Source organism: Thalassophryne amazonica, chromosome 2 (assembly GCF_902500255.1).
Source record: "Thalassophryne amazonica chromosome 2, fThaAma1.1, whole genome shotgun sequence".
NCBI classification, from domain to species: domain Eukaryota; kingdom Metazoa; phylum Chordata; class Actinopteri; order Batrachoidiformes; family Batrachoididae; genus Thalassophryne; species Thalassophryne amazonica.
In genome coordinates, this window is record NC_047104.1 from 102,329,560 (window position 1) to 102,350,381 (window position 20,822).

Consider the following 20,822-nt stretch of genomic DNA (forward strand, 5'->3'; position numbering starts at 1 on the left):
GCATTTCAAGTCCTGGAGTGGTCTGGCCAGTTTTCCAGACCTGAACTCAATAGAAAATCTTTGGTAGGGAGCTGAAACTCCAAGTCTGAAACATCTAGAGAAGATCTGTATGAGGAGTGGACCAAATCCCTGCTGCAGTGTGTGAAAACTTGGTGAAAAACTATAGGAACGTTTGACCTCTGTATTTGCAAACAAAGACTACTGTACCAAATATTAACATTGATTTTCACAGGTGTTCAAATACTTATTGACAGCAGTAACATACAAATAAATTAGTTAAAAAAAATCATACATTGTGATTTACAGATTTTTTTTTTTTTTTGGATTATGTCTCTCACAGTGGACATGCACCTAAGATGAACATTTCAGACCCCTCCATGATTTCTAAGTGGGGAGGACTTGCAAAATTGCAGGGTGTTCAAATACTTATTTTCCTCACTGTATATATGTATGTATGTATGTAAGATTAAACAACTCGAAGCCCTGTGCATTATACGGTTTGAATGCACAATGCGGAGTCTAAAACACCACGACGCGAAGCAGAGTAATAAAAGGATGTAATTATAACTCTCCTTCTTGGTAGTCCACCAGATCTGATGATGACTTTGTGTGTGAAGTATCAGCGATGGGAGCACATATGGCTCTGCAGTCCAAAACCTGAAGCACAGTCGCCCACAGATTGGACATTGGTGGTCGGTTGTCAGGATGTGGAATGATGCAGCCCTGTGACATCTCTCTCATACAGCTTTGAGTCGGTGTTGTCTGTCTTCTTCTAAGGTTTTCACACCATTGTAGCTCAGAGATCTCCAGGCCCCTTTTTCTGAAGCTGCTGTTTCCAGGTCACGAGGTTTGAGTTTGCACCACTTCAGATTGTTTTTCAGGGTGTCTTTGAACCTCAGCTTTGGTCTTCCAGTTTTTCTTGTGCCCCCTCTCAGCTCACTATACAACAGTTGTTTTGGGATGTGGTGGTCTTGTATTCTAATTATGTGGCCGGTCCAGCATAGTTGGGCTTGGATCAGCATTGCCTCCATGCACTTTGACTCTGCCCTCTCAAGATCCTCCAGGTTGGAAACTGTCCTGCCAGTGAATGCACATGATTGCACAGAGCAACTTTGTGTGGAATTGTTCAAGTTGTTTGATGTGTCACCTGTGTAAAGTCCTTGTATATGTATTCTAACACTACATGTTGCTCAATTATCAGATTTGTGCCAAGTGGCATTTGACTGTTTCTCTAAGCCACGCCAGCAAAGCTGCCAACCGTTCCACATTTGGCAGGATTTTTCCCCGTGTCCCGCGTCCCGTATGAGTGTGTGTGGGACGCCTATTAGTCCTGCAGTCGTATGAATCCTTGCCCTCAGACCCCCCATAGATATACTCCTGCGCCGCTGCCACGCGTAGGTGTCCTGCATTGGTAACGTCAAATGTTGGCAGGTATGCACACTAGGTCAGAAATGTTATTTATGCCTCATATTTTAAAATGTAAGTGGTGAGATCACTGCTCACATGTGGTTTTATTTTTCAACACAATTTTATGACGTTGTTTTGTTTAGGTTTTTTTTTTGTCTGTTGACATTACATTACCATGTGTTCTAGTTAAGGGGGCCCACCTTGATAGTCCTGCATTAGGGTCCGATGTTGGCTTGTTGCGCCACTACTTACCTTGAAATGAGCTTTTTTTTATTGTCAGTTTCTTTCATATTCAAAGTACTACTGCTTGTGAAGTTTCATCATCTAAAAACTATTATTTTAAAATAAACACTAGGAACACATTTAATGTTCATTTATAACTATTACTTTAGTTATTTTTAAACTAATGTGTTCAAAGATTTTTGGCACAGTCTGGCTACTTATCATGAAAGGAGCCAGACTGAAACAACATCAATAGATTACAGCAATCAAACCACATCAAAGAGAAACAGCATACCGCTGAAATGACATCATCTGACTTCACATAAACACACATTGGTTTTTTTTTGTTGTTTTGTTTTCATGATGATAAAGCTGATCAGTGGTGATTGTATCAGTATACTGGGCATAATTAACTTGGAACAGAGTGTTTACTGTGAGACATTTGACTTTATTTTGTTTTTGATCAATCGCTGATACCTTCCAAGGGAAAACAGGTAACAACAAACTAAAGTTTCAGGCACACCCTAGTAAGCAAACCCTGAGTTAACAGAAAATGAATACATGATTTAGAAGAAGGTACACTATCCTTGCTGGTAATTTGTACCTGGGTATTCGATTATCCCTCCCTAGGGAAGTCATGCCTGGCCCAAATGAAGGCTCAGTTATATACAAGTACTATACATAGAAACATCCCGTTTTCTATTGTTCACTGGTGTCTTTCCACTACATATTTATGTTGTATTTATGTGAATGGTGCTGTGTTTGACCTATGTACATTGACTGGCATATGCCTGTGTATGGTGTTCCTGTGTTAATAGACAGCTGATGCCAATTAGACACAGCTGGTGTGGGTGTTACCACATTTGATTATTCAGTCTATGAATACACTGTTCCTGCCATGTCCTTTGTACAGTTGCCTGAAGAAGACCTTGCGATTGAAACGTTGCTTTTTCACTCAATAAAAGATTTTGGGAGCTTTAAACCAGTGTGCGGATTTTCCCTCTTTTTTCACTCTACCATACAGGCCTGATTGGTAGATTGCTGCAGAGATGGTTGTCCTTCTGGAAAGTTCTTCTCTCTCCACAGAGGAATGCTGGAGCTCTGTGACCATCTGGTTCTTGGTCACCTTCCCGAGGCCCTTCAATTCCTCAGTTTAGACGGGCGACCAGCTCTAGGAAGAGTCCTGGTGGATCCAAACTTTTTCATGTATGGATGATGGAGGCCACTGTGCTCACTGGGACCTTCAAAGCAGCAGAAATGTTTCTGTATATTTGTGCATCGAGACAATCCTGTTCCAGAGGTCTACAGAGAATTCCTTTGACTTCACACTTGGTTTGTGCGCTGACATGTACTGTCAACTGTGGGACCTATACGTAGACAGTGTGTGGTCTTTCAAAATCCCATCCAATCAACTGAATTTACCTCAGGTAGACCTCCAATAAACTGCAGAAACATCTGAAGGATGATCAGTGGAAACGGGGGGCACCTGAGCTAAATTTTGGGCTTCATGGCAAAGGCTATATTACTTATGTACATGTGACTTCTTGTTTTTATTTTTAATAAATTTGTAAAAATCTAAAAAAAAAAAAAAACAACAACTTTTTTTCACATTATCATTATGGGGTATTGTGTGCAGAATTTTGAGGAAAAATGAATTTCATCCATTTTGGAATAAGGCTGTAACATAAAATGTACAAAAGTGAGCGCTGTGAACTGTATTATTTAGTTACTTTCAATGCAACTTTTACTCATTTCACTCATAAAATCTATCTCATTAAATTCCATGTTGTTTGTACTTTGCTTAAACAGCACCCCCTTCTGTGCTTCTGTCCCATTAAGAAGAGATAAACATTTAAACATTTGTACTGCTGGGTCTTTGCTGAGGTATGCGCTGCGGAGTGTCATCTACTTTGAAAGGTTTTTGGGCAGTCTGTTGAGGCCTGGCAGTAAATGTTCTGTCAGGCAGGACCTGTAGCTACAGACAAGCCTTATCAGTCTGTTTTGGCGATGTCGACATTTACTGGCAGATGGAAGAAGTGACTCATGTTGCAAAGTCAACATGAACAGTCTCACCGTGTCATGTTCTCAGTAACACACACACAATTCAAGGAAGTGCTTATGAAATGATCGTCCAGCCCACACATCTACTCTGCTGGAAATGGCCTGAGGAAAACTAATATAAAGCTGACTAATAAGTTATTGGTTTATACAGATTATCAGAATATACAGTGAAAAGGCTTTGGAAGAACAGGAGAAAACTGCCCATTCAGTCTTTCCACAGAGCAGTAAATGATACAATTTTTTTCTTTCCTTTTTAGTGTTTGAAACATCAAGGGGTCAGTGATACAGTTTGGAATGCTGTGGGTCATATCTGAGCTAATTTGTTGTCACCGAGTCCCTCACTGTAGTACCCGGCTCACATTTACATTTTGCTGAACAGCTGGTGTTCTTAAAGCTTTCAGTCGTGTTAACAAATGCATTTCTGGCAGCACCCTTGAACAAAAACATAGTTGTTGATAACACAATATATTGTGGTTTAAAAACAAACAAAAACACCAACACAGAAATCACAGTCACAGGTAGACGGAACACTTAATTATAAGATACAGTTAAGATTATTCTGTTTGTGACATTAATTCACACTGAACAAAAATATAAACACAACACTTTTGTTTTTGCTCCCATTTTTCATGAGCTGAACTCAAAGATCTAAAACATTTTCTGTTTACACAAAAGGCCAGGCCAGCCTAAGGCACACCTGTGCAATAATCATGGTGTCTAATCAGCATCTTGATATGCCACATCTGTGAGGTAGGATGGATTATCTCGGCAAAGGAGAAGTGCTCACTGACACAGATTTAGACAGATTTGTGAACGATATTTGAGAGAATTTGGTCTTTTGTGTACGTAGAAAATGTGTAAGATCTTTGAATTCAGTTCATGAAAAATGGGAGCAAAACAAAAGTGTTGCGTTTTTAGTGCAGCAGATAACTGAAACAATCCTTCACTTGGTGATGCAAGCATCAGATTTGACATGAATGTTCTTCATAAATCATGGTTTGAGGAAAGAAGTGCTGGCCACTTGAAACTCCAATATGGTGGCACGTTAGGAGTCAATGAAGAATTGCACAGGGGTCAAAATCTAAAAATGCTCCAATCATATTGAAAGCTATATCACATTTATGTGTCTGGTCACAAAGATTGCAAAAGGTATAGTTTGGATGATCTATGACTGAATGTTCTGGGGTTATGGGATAAAAACAGCAAGAATGGTGGACAAAGGTCAGTTTCAGTTTGTACAGGAGTCAAAAGTTAAAGTTACCCCAATTAAGGTAAAACGTGGTGCAAATATTGAACTAATCGGATTAATAAATGGAATAGTTTTGACTGTGCTGAATGTTTGGTTTGCAAAGTAAATGTCAAACAATGTCGACGTCCACTATTCTATGGCATGTGACAGATGTTACCCTGTAACGTGACAACTGAGCATGACACATGGTGCAAACTATTCCTTTTTAAAACCCTATTAACTCAACCAATAATTTGCATCACATTTTACAAAAATTGATGCAACTTTATCTTTTGACCAAACTGAACTGACCTTTGTCACCATTCTTGCTGTTTTTACCCCATAACTCCATAACAGTCAGACATAGATAGTCCAAACTATACCTTTTTGGAATATTTATGATCAGACAAATAATGTGTTATACTTTTCAGTATGATTGGAGCGTTTTTAGATTTTCACCCCTGTATAATTCTTCATTGACCTGGCCGCCGTATTGGATTTTCAAGTGGCCAGCACTTTTTTCTCAAACACTGATTTATGAAGAACATTCATGCCAAATTTGATGCTTGCATCACCAAGTGAACAATTCCGGCCATAAATCATACTTATCTGCTTCACTATTTATATTTCTGTTCAGTGTATTTGTCATGCATAAATAACTTTATTTATACATCTTATTTATACTGTGCCATAAAATTATGAAATGATCTATCTCTGCTAAAAATTCTGACTCTACAGTCCTTCAAAGTCAGATGTAATAACTTTTCCTGAACAAAATGAAAAAAAAAAAAAAAACAGGGAGGGAAATTATTTTATTGTAGAATTACTGTTTGTATCAATTTCAGGCTAGATTTTAATCTTTTTTAATTTATTTTTAGGGGGGTTGGTTTTAGTTTTTTGTGTCTTATCTGGTGTATTATGGCGTTAACCTCTCTTATTTAAATAACCGATGTTGGTATTATATTGTTTTCTAATTTATTGAATGAATGTTTCCAACAAATGCTTATTTTACATGCTTACTTCTTCCTTTTATGGGTCCACTATGGAAAGTCACAATTTTGTGTCATGTTTTAAATTGCTGTACTACAGTCTGGTATTTTTATCATGTTTATTTATTATTTATTTATTCTCTTGGCAAAATATAGAGATCAGCGTTTCACAGCACCAAACACTCAAATGAACCAGGGTTCATTACGCGCTTCGTCCTTTTGCCGAGCAGGCTTCGTGTCGAAACAGACCGACACCCTGTTCGCGCAGACACTGAACCCCAAACACACATTGTGCTGATTACGAAATGTTCCGGTTTCGCTATTTACGTCGGCAGGGCGGGGGCGATGACGTCAGACTAACGTACACAAAACGGCGTTCACGTGACGCAGATGATCAGTCAGCATTCTTTTCACGTTGAAGCCGAGCTGGTTTTCTTTCGGTATACTTTGATTACAAGAACTTCGTGGTTTTAATTCGACTTTATTAGGTCGTTTATCGCTTTCTTTCTCTTTTTTACACTGAATTTTAGACAACACAACGTGACGGTCCTTTTTTTAAGGTAAGGACTCTTTCTTGGTGTTCTTATTTCCGGTGTCGGGGTCTCAGCTGAAGTTGAAAGTCAAACTGTTTTTTTTTTTTTCCTGAAAATTGTTGTTCGCTGCATTAGGCGTTGACGCAGTATTGAGCAGTTTGTACTGATAACAGGTTTGACGTCGATTAAACGTTTATCTCACCCCCCCCAATAATGTAGATTTTGAACACACCATGCAGCAAATAATTGTCATTAATCCATACAATGAGTTAATGTCAGCAGACCTTTTAAGGGTTAAAAAAGCGGTACAATTAAGTTTTTGAAGATGACTCCAAACTTTCTTAATATTCATAAAAATTTGGTAACTTCATGGTTCTTACAATATATCACGCACATTATACATATAGATTTTTGTGTTTTATAAATATGGCCATAATCTACAAATGTCTTTTGTTCCCTCTTTATCTATTTACGAGGGTAGGCTGAAAAGTTCTAAGGCTGACTATGATGCAGTTGTCGAATTGAACAAATTCAGGGTTATTTTTCTACATAGTCTCCGTGTAACTCCACACACTTCTTCCAGCAGTGCTTGAGTGCTTCGATTCCCTTGGCGTAGAAGCTTTCATCTTGAGAGTCAAAATAGTCCTCAACTGCAGCCTCACCTCATCAATGCTCCGATATTGCTTCCCAGCCAAGTTTTTTTTTTTTTCAGGTTTGGGAACAGATGAAAGTCTGAGGGTGCCAAGTCATGGGAGTATGGTGGGTGATCTACCAGTTCGAATCCACACTCGTGGATAGTGGCCATGGCCACTGTGGACTTGTGAGTTGGGGCATTGTCTTGATGGAACAGCACCCCTTTCGTCAGCTTTCCTGGTCGCTTCTTTTTGATAGCCTCGCGTAACTGTCTCAGTAGGTTAGACTAGTACTGCCCATTTATGGTTTGTCCCTTTTCAAGATAGTCCACAAACACAATGCCCTTGGCATCCCAGAAAACTGAAACCATGACCTTCCCTGCAGACGAACCAACCTTGGCCTTCGTTGGAGGTGGTGACCTTGGGTGTTTCCACTGCATTGATTTTTTTTTTTTTTTTTTTGTCTCTGGTTCAAAGTTGTGAACCCAACACTCATCCTGGGTAAGAAAACGTTCCATGTATTGGCTGGATCCTCTTCACATTGCGCCAAGTTTGCCTTCGACATGACTAGCCTGGTGCATTTCTGATCAGGCGTCAGAAGACGTGGCACCCACCGAGCTGACACCTTTGACATTCCAAGTTCTTCATGTAGAATGTGTGTCAGTTCTCTCATGGGATATTCCCACAGCATCTGCTATTTGATTAATCGTTGATCGTCTGTCATCCATCACCATTTCATGAACAAGGTCAATGTTTTCTGGGTTGTGGCTGTTGCAGGCCGCCCAGGACCTTGGGTCATCTTCAAGGCTCTCTCTGCCCCTCTTAATTCAGCTGCCCACTTCTGCACTGTAGATATGGAGGGAGCTTCATCCCTAAGGTAGCAACCATATCTGCATGAATGTCCTTGGCTTTAACCCCTTCTTATGCAGGTACTTAATCACACCGGGATGCCAGATTTTGTCCATTTTTGCCGTTTCCCTCTACCACAAACTTTCAAACTTGGGTATGAACCACAAACTACTTCACAACCTGGATTAAAAAAACACAGTCATCAGAAGAGTTGAATTTAATGCATGCCAAGTTTTATTGAAATGGCATTTCTCCTTCTTGGTGAGTCTTAAACTTTTCAGCCTACCCTTGTATATTGTATGTCTTTTGAATATTTGCTTCATTTGTTTGAGCATTAATTCATAAAAGAAAGTAAGTATTGTGGATATAGACCATTTTTCCTGTACTGTCACGCTCTCCCCACAGCGGAAACAGTCGGCCATCTTGACATGCTAGCCAAAGTGTAGGTACGTCTGTCACAGAGGCTGACATGCCCATATCTGTGTGCTTAATTATAGGCATACTTGTGCAGTGTGGGGGTCGAACAAACTGATCTCATGTCAGAGATATGAGCCGACTAATATGTACTTGTATATGTCGCAGACATGAACAAGTGAAGTTCTTCAGCATCTCGCCATGTCATTTCTGATTTGCGGCTTTGTCTACCATCAGTTTGTGGCTTTTTATGACAGTGTGTCCGGTTTGTGGCTTATTCCCCACTGGGCAGATTTTTTTTTTGTGCCATTTTCCGGGTTGGCCTTCATCTATCATAAGAGCGAGCTTTGCGCCCTGCTTGTATTGTGTTGGCAGTGGCTATCTTACCTAGCCATACATATAGTCCAACTTCTGTCGGTATGTAGCGTGTCTCCCATTGGTCAATATGGATCATGTGATCATGAGACTACGTACCTCTATTTGCTATTCAGTGTTCTCGCCAGTGCAGTTGAGCATAGGAGGCCCCTATGTTGTGATTTAACCAGCATGGGGGGGGCTTTTCTGTCTTTTTAAAGGACACGTCACACAATATTTAACATCCCAGTTAGCAACACAAAGTGGTCCTCAATATGCAGGAAATAGTGATTCAAAGGGTTCTAAATTTCAAAATTTTCTCAGGAGGATGCCCCTGAACCCTCCTACAATACTCGTGTCTGCAACACTTGTTATGTGGCTATGCCTGCTCATTCACACCCTATGCTGTGAAAAAATCCTGGAGAGCCCTACTATTGATGTGTAGATTCCTAAACTATATTAACCAGAACCATTAATCTTAACCCCTATTACAAACATTAACTATAACATGGCTGCGCTATGTACAAATAAAATTTGGGATTATTAATACTACTACGTACCACTTCCACTTATGTTAAATCATCACTCATCTGGGAAAGCAGGCCGAAGAGTTATCGAGGGAGAGAAGAAGGGTGTGAATAGCCAGAATAAACCATCAGGTTTTTGATCCTCAACCCGACCAGGATTACTACAATGTCTGTTCTGACCACTACGGGACTGATGACGTGCATTTCAAAATAGTACTCGAAGATAGTTAAGTTTATAGTCTTTATATATATATATGTATGTATGTGTGTGTGTGTGTGTGTGTGTGTATATATATATATATATATATATATACACACACACGAGGGCTGTCAATAAAGTAAGGGTCCTTTTTATTTTTTTCAAAAACTATATGGATTTCATTCATATGTTTTTACGTCAGACATGCTTGAACCCTCGTGCGCATGCGTGAGTTTTTCCACGCCTGTCGGTGACGTCATTCGCCTGTGAGCACTCTTCTGGGAGGAGTCGTCCAGCCCCTCGTCGGAATTCCTTTGTCTGAGAAGTTGCTGAGAGGACTGGCGCGTTGTTTGATCAAATTTTTTCTAAACCTGTGAGACACATCGAAGTGGACACGGTTCGAAAAATTAAGCTGGTTTTCAGTGAAAATTTTAACGGCTGATGAGAGATTTTGAGGTGATTCTGTCGCTTTAAGGACTTCCCACGGTGCGAGACGTCGCGCTGTGCTCTCAGCCGCCGTCATCAGCCTGTTCAAGCTGAAAACCTCCACATTTCAGGCTCTATTGATCCAGGACGTCGTGAGAGAACAGAGAAGTTTCAGAAGAAGTCGGTTTCAGCATTTTATCCGGATATTCCACTGTTAAACGAGATTTTTTTAATGAAAGACGTGCGGCGGCACAGGAGAAACACCTCCGTGTTGATAACCATTTGTAAAATCCAGGCGGCTTTTGATGGCTTTCAGTGGAGTGAGTATATGAGAAATTGTTTAACAGGCAGGACATGTTCCAACTTGTCCTTAAGGCTTTCAACAGAGGTGTTTTTCCTGTGGCGGAGCGTCGCGGCGGCTGCGTCCCGACGCGTGGACCCGTCCGCACGTCTTTCATTAAAAATCTCCTTTAACAGTGGAATATCCGGATAAAATGCTGAAACCGACTTCTTCTGAAACTTCTGTTCTCTCACGACGTCCTGGATCAATAGAGCCTGAAATGTGGAGGTTTTCAGCTTGAACAGGCTGACGACGGCGGCTGAGAGCGCTGAGCGACGTCTCGCACCGTGGGAAGTCCTTAAAGTGACAGAATCACCTCAAAATCTGTCATCAGCCGTTAAAATTTTCACTGAAAACCAGCTTAATTTTTCGAACCGTGTCCACTTCGATGTGTCTCACAGGTTTAGAAAAAATTTTGATCAAACAACGCGCCAGTCTCTCAGCAACTTCTCAGACAAAGGAATTCCGACGAGGGGCTGGACGACTCCTCCCACAAGGAGTGCTCACAGGCGAATGACGTCACCGACAGGCGTGGAAAAACTCACGCTTGCGCACGAGGGTTCAAGCATGTCTGACGTAAAAACATATGAATGAAATCCATATAGTTTCTGAAAAAAATAAAAAGGACCGTTACTTTGACAGCCCTCGTATATATATGTATATATTAAAAAAATGTTGTGTAATCAGAAGCAGTATGAGCTGGATCTGGCATCTGATTTGTGCTGATTGCTGCATCGACAACTCGTTGCCTATACGCAGTGAGCTGGAGAATGTGGGTAGAGCTTCAGCAGTTCACCACAGAAAATATAGCATTATGGAGAAAAGTTCAGATAGTCAAGATAACATGCTAAAACAATCCCTTCTAGAAATTCTCAGTACTTCGAGACTTTTTTTTCCCACCATGTCGCTCTTACGGTGTTTTGAATTTATGGTGAATTGTGCTATTCTCTTTGTCTCTTGCTTCACTGACTAATAACAGTGAAGGCTTAACCATCAAGATGGCAGACTGCGGGCATTGTAGATAATTCAGTACTCAGTGGGAAACCGTTCTATAGGCTATTTATTTCTAGTGGATAACTTTCGGGCATGCCGGAACAATTTGACTACTTTTTTTTTTTTTTTTTTTTTTTCTTCCCAACTTCTATCCCATGGAGCCACTGTTCTGATTTGCGTTGCTTTGTTGAAAAGTGTTACCGGATCAAGTGCCAAAATAAAGTCCAACAATTTATGGTGACCTATCACAAAATGCCTGTGGCAATTATGGATGTCATTTCCAGTTTTGTAACCCATATCCCATAGAATATTATATATTTAAATTGCAAACAAGCACATGTGTACGATCAGAGCAAGGGGAGCATGATTTGGTGCTTTTATTTATGTATAATTATATTTATTATAATTAATTATATTATTATAATTATGTGTGACTTCAAAGTGAGCCTATTTTGATAGACCAGTATCCAGTGTCATGCCTTAGCCACACAGAAGCTGAACTTTCCCTATGCAATCTTTTTCTTTATCATTTTTAGAAGTGTTCTGTACGCACTGCACTGTTTCACGAAATGTTTGCGTACATACGAATACACTGAAAACAGCAGAAAATGCTGTAGCACAGATGCAGGGCTGTATGTGGTGCTGTAATGGTCAAACAAAAAAGACATGGAAAATGTGCATAACTGGTGTAAGGATCTAAGCAATTTAGCAGCAGGAGCTCAGCTTTACAAAGTAGCACATTGAGTAATGGGCCTTTCACACTGAACATGTCAGAAGCGTCAAATGCGTAAAAAATCGGTCTAAAAAGCATTATTTTCAATGAGACGCGTTGTTTTTAGATGTGTCCGCGTCAAAAGCCGAGCTAAAGTGACGGTTCTGACGGGATGCGAACATTGCCGCTTGTCAGCAGGCTGATGTGGAAGTTCAACCCAATCCAACTTTTGACACTCTGAGCTGTGACGTACCTTTGCGCTGTCCAATAGGAACGACGCGTCGGGCCAAAACACGGAAGACTAATGGCAGAAAAACCACTGATCTGTACAAAACAGAAACGTTTCACAGGACTGCTCATTTATAGAGCAGTTTTCTGAAGAATAATCCTTGGAAATGTTGTTGTTACCTCAAAATTTCTGATTACTGTTTAAAAAAAATTTAGAACACTTGTAATTAAAATAGCTAAATAAATCAATAAATAGGTCTTTAGAAACCTTTCATCTGTAATTTAAAACCACCTGTGATTTCAGAATAGATAATTTCTTGTTTAACATAAGGAACCTCAGACATTTATTTTTAGACAAATAAAATAACATGGAAATTTGTACATTTTCTGGTAGATTATTTATATCTCATTTCAACTAGAAAAACAGACATTGTAAATAAATACAAATGTTTATTATAAATGCAACAGGAAATATTTAACAATGACTACAGTGTGTCAAAATATGTAATTGCCTTAATGTTATCAGGACAGAGTCATTTCTAAAATATGAATTTGAGCACAATAAGTGGAGAGCTTCTACCTGTGCAAATGTCTTTTGACTTTGATTCGTGGACATTTTTAATGATCCATTCATTTATTGTTAAAATATAAAATGAAACAGCTTTTTAAAAAATAATAGTTGCTGTTGAAAGATCCTTTTATTTAGAAGCAGGTGATGTTATGCTGAATTCTCGGGACCAGATGAAGGTCTCATATTAAAGCGTTCACTCAGATCAACTGTGCTAAAGGCTAAGATAACATTAGCCGATCATTAAACCTTCACAGCAGTGCAGTAAAGTCATGTTTATCAAATACGAAGTCTGTTAGAAAAGTATCCGGCGTTTTTTTTTTTTTCAAAACTATATGGATTTGAATCATGTGCGCTTGCATCAGCCAAGCTTGAACCTTCGTGCGCATGCGCGAGTTTTTTCACGCCTGTCGGTTGCGTCATTCGCCTGTGGGCAGGCTTTGAGTGAGCACTGGTCCAACCCCCTCGTCAGATTTTCATTGTCAGGGAAATGGCTGAGCGACTGCCGCTTGCTCCATGAAATTTTTTTCAGAAACTGTGTGAGACAGCCAGGTGGAAACCATTCGGAAATTCAGATGGCTTTGGTGAAGATTCTATTGGCGTCACACAGATTAAGGAGGATTACAACTGGATTAAAGACAGCCCACAGCGGCTGAGGGCGCACCTTGCTCCGAGCGACCATCGACAGGCTGAAACGACCAGATCATTTCCAAAGTGAAGGCTGTGTTGATCCGGGACGTCGTGTGACTACCATAGAAATCGCAGAAAATGTGGACATCAGCACTTTTGCGGCACATTCCATTCCACAAAAAACACCTCCGTGTTGGAAACCATTCGGAAGATTCAGACGGCTTTCGGTGGCGCTTCAGTCGAGTGAGTATCTGAGAAATTCTGTAACAGCTGGGCATGCCACAACAGTCCTGTGAGACTTCCAACACGGAGGTGTTTTTTGTTGTGCTCCATGAGCGGCTCCATCCCGACGCGTGAATTCCTCTGCACGTCTTTCATTACAAAATCTCCTGTAACAGTGGAATGTGCCGCAAAAGTGCTGATGTCCACATTTGCTGCGATTTCTCTGGTACTCACACGACGTCCCAGATCAACACAGCCTTCACTTTGGAAATGATCTGGTCATTTCAGCCTGTCGATGGCCGCTCGAAGCGCGGCGCGCCCTCTGCCGCTGGTGGGCCATCTTTAATCCGGTTTGTAATCCTCCTTAATCTGTGTGACGCCGATAGAATCTTCACCGAAAGCCATCTGAATTTTCCGAATGGTTTCCACCTGGCTGTCTCACACAGTTTTTGAAAAAAATTTTCATGGAGCAAAGTGGCAGTCGCTCAGCCATTTCCCTGACAATGAAAATCCGACGAGGGGGCTGGACCAGTGCTCACTCAAAGCCTGCCCACAGGCGCATGGCGCAATCAACAGGCATGAAAAAACTCACGCATGTGCACGAAGGCTCAAGCTTGGCTGATGCAAGCGCACGATTCAAATCCATATAGTTTTTGAAAAAAATTATAAGGTCGGAAACGTTTCTAACAGACCTTGTATATTCTCATCTCGATAAAGCTGCAGAACTAAACTCCGTTGGGCAAACTGGGACTTCACATATATCCAAAAGTGGGAGATTTCGGGACTGAGTGGGTCTGCTCCATCCCATGGCTGCCTGCCTCGGTCTGCCCAGTGATGATGCCTGAAGGCCCGCTGTTGCGGTTTGATCAATATCCCACCCACCAAGTCGTCAGTCCTCCCTCGCGTCAGTCTTTTTTTTGTGGTTCAGGTGACGCAAATTCAAGATGGCGATCGCTGAACTTTTTTCAGGTTGTGGAAACAGCCAGAGTGTGACATAGCAATCTCCGCTCCCTTGCCGCTTCCGAAGCGAAGCGTTTGACGTCATGACGCGTTGGAAACGCATTCCGACGGATTGGAAAGCATCGACGCATTGGCCTGACGTGTGTTCAGTGTGAGGCCCATAAATGTGAAGTCTTTTAATCTGACTTGTCCAACACTTACTTGGATTTTTATCATTCGCTGGTAGTTTTTCTAGCTCTTCTGGTTGCCAGACTCATTGAGTCATGACACACGCTATTGTTAAAGACCAAACCTTCAGTGGTTCTGGTGTCTAGAGTGTGTTGCTTTTCTCTGTCACTCTGTATTATATTGAAAAGCATCACATTAGTTGTTGTAAATGAGTGTTTCACTACTTTGTTTTGTAAACTGTTAAAATAATTGAGACAAAGAATAAAGAAAAATAATTCACTTAAGTCCTGTTCTGACTCACTAAAAGCAGACGTGCAGTGGAATGTTGACTTTTCACAACTTTTATTCCTGTCACTCCAGTAGTGTTTTTTGTTTTTGTTTTTTTTTCCCCAATTTGAATTCCTCCTGTCCGCTTGACATATTAGTAAAATCAGATGGCGACGTGGCTGGTTAGAGCAAAAAACCTGAAGACTCATGTCTCAAATTTTCTCCATGTGAAGCTAAAATGACTTAGATTTTCGTTGGAGCTGCAGAATTCACCAGGTGATTTCATGATCAACACCAGTTTGAGTATAGGTGAGATCATCAATGAAATTTTGAGTGTGACTGATAAGAACCCTTACCTGAAAATACTTGAGTTTGAGACTATTACCCTTCTATGACATAGTCATTCTTGTAGTACATTAAACTGTAAAGTCATAACATTTGCACTAAAACTAGCCCCCTGAAGGACTAATTTATTTGTACTATTCTACAATAATGTTGTTCATCTTCTGGCAACCATCTGACTTACTTTCTCATTCCAGGTCATCATCTCTTCTTACCCCATCCAAGGATATTATTCTTGTGAGATCCTATTTGCTCAGCCGCCAAAGTGGAGAGTGTGATTGCACGAGGGGGTCCTTCTCGTTTCAGGTATCAACAATCTTATACTCCTGTTTACTGGAAATGTGCTGAGTTGAATTTTCTTAAATCCTATTCAGATGGTATTAGTGTCACATGGGAATGTGGGGTAATGTAATTACCGGTTTCTGAGATAGTTTAGTCCTGTCTGATCGCACCATTTCAGTCACTGGTATGGTGACTCCTATGCTTGGGACTCCAGCGAGGGCGGTCGCATCTCCTCATCTATCTTTGCTCCAACCTTCAAGTCCCCTACTTCACCAGACTGTGAATTCTTCAAACTATATTGGATTAACCATGGACTTGATCAGCTGGTCTCTGAACGCTATTGACACAATTTTTTTTTTTTTTTTTTTTTTTTCCAACAAGGAAATCAGGGCCGGGGACCCTGCATGCCCAGATGGAGCCTACCCTGTGAGCTATGTTCTTGACTCCTGGGAGACTTGACAGGTTGCATGCTTTGCGCCATTTCTGTGGAGGATGTCGAGGATTTATTTATATTTGGTTTCATTGTAGGAGGGCTGGTACTTATTGGTTTATCTGCTGCCCTGACCTACCGGAAAATTGGCAAGACGGCTGCCACCAGAACCACGACCCCTCACTTGTCCGTCGGCAAGGCGATGCATTCTCAGACTGTGTTAACCCTTGAACTCAGATGCAAAATGGATAATATCTCAGAGGAAATGCACACCTTGCAAAGGAAGATGTCAGAGACCAGGGAATATTCATAATTGGATCTGGTTGTTCGTGTAAAGGTGTTTTCACTGCTCAACTATACACATGGCAGGCTTATCAGCCTCTGAAGGACAAAATGTCCCATTGTTTTCCTCCAGAAGAATTTCTGCAGCCTTGGTGAACATTCGGCTGCCTTCTTATCTTCTCCAGCTCCAGTACACACGGACAGAAACTGACTCATTTGACTCACACGTGGACAGACTGAAAGCATGCTCACACCACTTCCTTCCCCCTCCGGGGTGCTGCGCAGTTTTAGCTGCTGTAGGTCCCCGTCCCCCCCCCCCCCCCCCCCCCACCCCCCAAGCTGGCACCGACACAACGACATGTTGCTGCGGCTCCCCCACACTCACATCGCCTCAATTCGGAAAACGGACTGTTTCAAGTTTAGTGCACATAAACAGTGTCAAATGTGTATGTGTTGTCTTAATTCTGATGTATGCCATTATTACAGTAAACAAGTAATAATTGTGGATTAATTGCTGTATCTTGTCTGTGGTAATTTGAGTGTGGACATAATCTCGTTGTTGCACTCGTGTAATGACAATGACAATAAATCCCATCCATCCATCCATGGACTGTGTGCTTTCATATCAGTCAAGATTCTGGTTCCTTTTATCTTCTGGAAAATTATCCATAGAAATGACCTCCAGTTATACAAGTGTAAATTTCTTCAGACGAAATGAAATTTTTCATCCACAATCATTTTTTTCATGACAAAAACAAGACAAGGACGATACTACTTCAGTGTTGTAAAAACGCTGACAAATATGAAATTAATGTGCATTATTGTTGATGGAAAAAAGATGAGACTGAAATATAATCTCTCAATTTTTTGACAACAAGCTCGTACACTTTAAAAATGTTCCTCATTCAGCAGCACTGTTGCTGACTCCTCAGTAAGGAAAGTCACTATTGGCTGTCCTCGAAGTCACTAAATAACATAATTGCCTAATTTGCATAATTGGCTATGTGCATGTAATTGTTATTGATGCTGTAGGTGAGAGGGATAAGGTCGTGGGAGGGACAGTGAGTTTAAAAAAAAAAATACCCTACATACACTCAACAAAAATATAAACGCAACACTTTTGGTTTTGCTCCCATTTTGTATGAGATGAACTCAAAGATCTAAAACTTTTTCCACATACACATTATCACCATTCCCTCAAATATTGTTCACAAACCAGTCTAAATCTGTGATAGTGAGCACTTCTCCTTTGCTGAGATAATCCATCCCACCTCACAGGTGTGCCATATCAAGATGCTGATTAGACACCATGATTAGTGCACAGGTGTGCCTTAGACTGCCCACAATAAAAGGCCACTCTGAAAAGTGCAGTTTTATCACACAGCACAATGCCACAGATGTCGCAAGATTTGAGGGAGCGTGCAATTGGCATGCTGACAGCGGGAATGTCAACCAGAGCTGTTGCTCGCGTATTGAATGTTCATTTCTCTACCATAAGCCGTCTCCAAAGGCGTTTCAGAGAATTTGGCAGTACATCCAACCAGCCTCACAACCGCAGACCACGTGTAACCACACCAGCCCAGGACCTCCACATCCAGCATGTTCACTTCCAAGATCGTCGGAGACCAGCCACTCGGACAGCTGCTGAAACAATCGGTTGCATAACCACAAATTTCTGCACAAACTGTCAGAAAACCGTCTCAGGGAAGCTCATCTGCATGCTCGTCGTCCTCATCGGGGTCTCGACCTGACTCCAGTTCGTCGTCATAACTGACTTGAGTTGGCAAATGATCACATTCGCTGGTGTTGGCACGTTGGAGAGGTGTTCTCTTCACGGATGATGCGAAGGAGATGTGTTGCACTGCATGAGGCAAATGGTGGTCACACTAGATACTGACTGGTATCCCCCCCCCCCCAATAAAACAAAACTGCACCTTTTATTGTGGGCAGTCTAAGGCACACCTGTGCACTAATCATGGTGTCTAATCAGCATCTTGATATGGCACACCTGTGAGGTGGGATGGATTATCTCAGCAAAGGAGAAGTGCTCACTATCACAGATTTAGACTGGTTTGTGAACAATATTTGAGGGAAATGGTGATAATGTGTATGTGGAAAAAGTTTTAGATCTTTGAGTTCATCTCATACAAAATGGGAGCAAAACCAAAAGTGTTTGCGTTTATATTTTTGTTGAGTATATGTTTAGAACTACAAATGAGCTTTTTTTCTGTTAATTCTTGGACATGGAACTGACAAAAATGAACCAAGAGATTTCAGCAGAGTTACTTGGTTTGTTGTTGGGGTGTGTGTTGTTGTTGGGGGGTGTGTGTGTTATTTGTTTTGGATTTTTCTTTTCTTTTTTTTTCTTTAACTTTAATTTTCTTAAGTCTCTGGTACTTATTTTTTTACATTTATGACTAATATAACAAATGCCATGAAATATGAAGTATGGGTCATTTAAATTAAATTGGCTCAAGTTGTGGCTCTTGCAACAATATGATAACATTACATCTTAAATTACTTATTTTATTCTGCTTTGCTTTAACAAATTTCCATCCAGTTCTGAATGTTGAAATGTGAGAAACACTATATTGACTGAAATAATCATTTTTTTAATCAAATAGACTAAAATGTCTCAATTGAAACGAGACTAAAATACATCAAGTTTTCTTTTGACTAAAATGAAGTCTTTAGTAGACTAAAATATGACTAAAGAAAAATGGTATGTGAATGACTAAAAAGGACATTTCACAAAGGATTAAGACCAAATTTAAAAAACAGGTGACGAAATTAACACTAGTGAGGCATTTGAAAGATGGTGAACCTGACCACAGGACAAATTTGACTTTCACATTTGAATTGTATTTACACGTACATGGAATTTCTGTCAATTTGTTGACACAAATTATAGGTGTAGTCTCTGAAATTATCATGTTCATGTCAGCCCCTCGACTCTGCATTCCCTCAATTGTGCAGATTTAAATATAATGCAATGCTAAAAATACCCTCGGCCGTAGGAGCATTAAAAATAGGAAACACAATATGACCTTTGACCTCCTAAAATGGGTCAAGGTTGGCCGTCTTTGAACTTGTCCAAGGTCTTTGTCTCAAGATTGTTCTGTGAATTTGAAGACTCTGGCAGTAATGGACTGGACTTATGCTGAGCACAGATGGGCAGATGGACGCAAAGTCTTCACACTACCCGATGGCCATATTTTGGCCTTGGGTAAAAATAAAAACCCAGTGGAAGGAAACTCATTTGTTTCATGCTTGTACAAGATGTGTTCTGTCCACCTACTTTGTTTCGACACACACATACTCGCATCACAAAAAATAAACATGTCTCCAATTGGTAACTTAAGCAGATGGTAGAGTGTGGCTCCGTCTTGGTGGTCATTCTGTCACAAAGCGGAGAACAAAAGTTACAAAAAAAAAAATGCAGAAGCTTGGTAATTTTCCTTTATAGGGGTGACAGCACTGCATCAGGCCTGTTTCAGTAGCCACTAGTCACGTAGAAATTGACAAGTATTACAGACATCCTGTGGTAAAATTACATTACTCCACTTCCCTATATAAAACTACTCTCTCTTCCAAGTAGAGCTTTAGAATGTCTGTCTGAGACGAGAGCAGTTAATGCAAGCCATGAGAGGATCACACTTTTCTTATGTATCAAAGTGCTTCTGTTTGCGGAGGAGGGGTGGAGTGCACCTCAGCACGATCCCGACATTGTCGACAGCAGGTGATATTTGTAGAACAACCAGTCACCAATCTTAATATTTTTAGTGCCTTAAGAGCAGAATGTGTGACATTGACCTTTAAAGTTACAAACCAGGCATAACACGCTTTGAAAGTTTGGTGGCCCTGGTAAAAGTATTTAAAAAAAAAAGTTTTACGATTCATTCCAGTTTTATTTATTTAGGTCCACCACTACCATTATCTACCAATATGCCAAATGGAATTGTAATAAAGTAGCATCATCTCTCACACACGCAATAGTTTCATCATTAATAGTGTACAGCAGGAGTATTTAATGTGGTTATATTTCTTTGTCTTCTGCAGCGAGTTCCCGGGGAAATCACCAGGATCTAGCAATCAGAGATGGGTACCTTCTAGATGCACTCGACGAGACGACTGCTCCTCCAGTGAGAAAACCCATAATGACGCAGTCTTCAGGAAAGTGAGGGGGTATGTTTCCATTTTAGATATGTATAATAATTAAACCAGAGGTTCTATATAATTTATAAAATGTACCTTCGTCAGTTTGACTGAATATTCTAAACTAAATGTTTACCCTGTAGTGTTGGGGTGCAGGCTGAGAGCTAGGTTCCCCCCTCAAACTAAGTTTACTCCTTCAGTAATTCAGTGTGGTCTTCAAAATAGTTGAGGAATGAAACACTGAAGTTTGTGTGTGTGTGGTTGTTTTTTTTTTTGTTTTGTTTTTTAAACTACTCCATGTCAACATTATCATATGTTAAGTAGTAAGGCAGCTGACTCTGGCATAGGCGTTGAACTACCAACCTATAAGCTCGGGTTGAATTCCAGCTGTGTGCTTCAGGA

General features: G+C 40.6%; 1 long non-coding RNA gene across 1 annotated transcript; it reads left to right on the forward strand.

Annotated features, from left to right (window-relative positions):
- The first annotated feature begins 6,289 nt into the window (after positions 1-6,289).
- On the forward strand, positions 6,290-20,450 carry LOC117528206. The gene is made up of 3 exons (XR_004565704.1): positions 6,290-6,467; positions 15,469-15,577; positions 20,325-20,450. It is a non-coding gene; the product is annotated as an uncharacterized LOC117528206 (long non-coding RNA).
- The last annotated feature ends 372 nt before the right edge of the window (positions 20,451-20,822 follow it).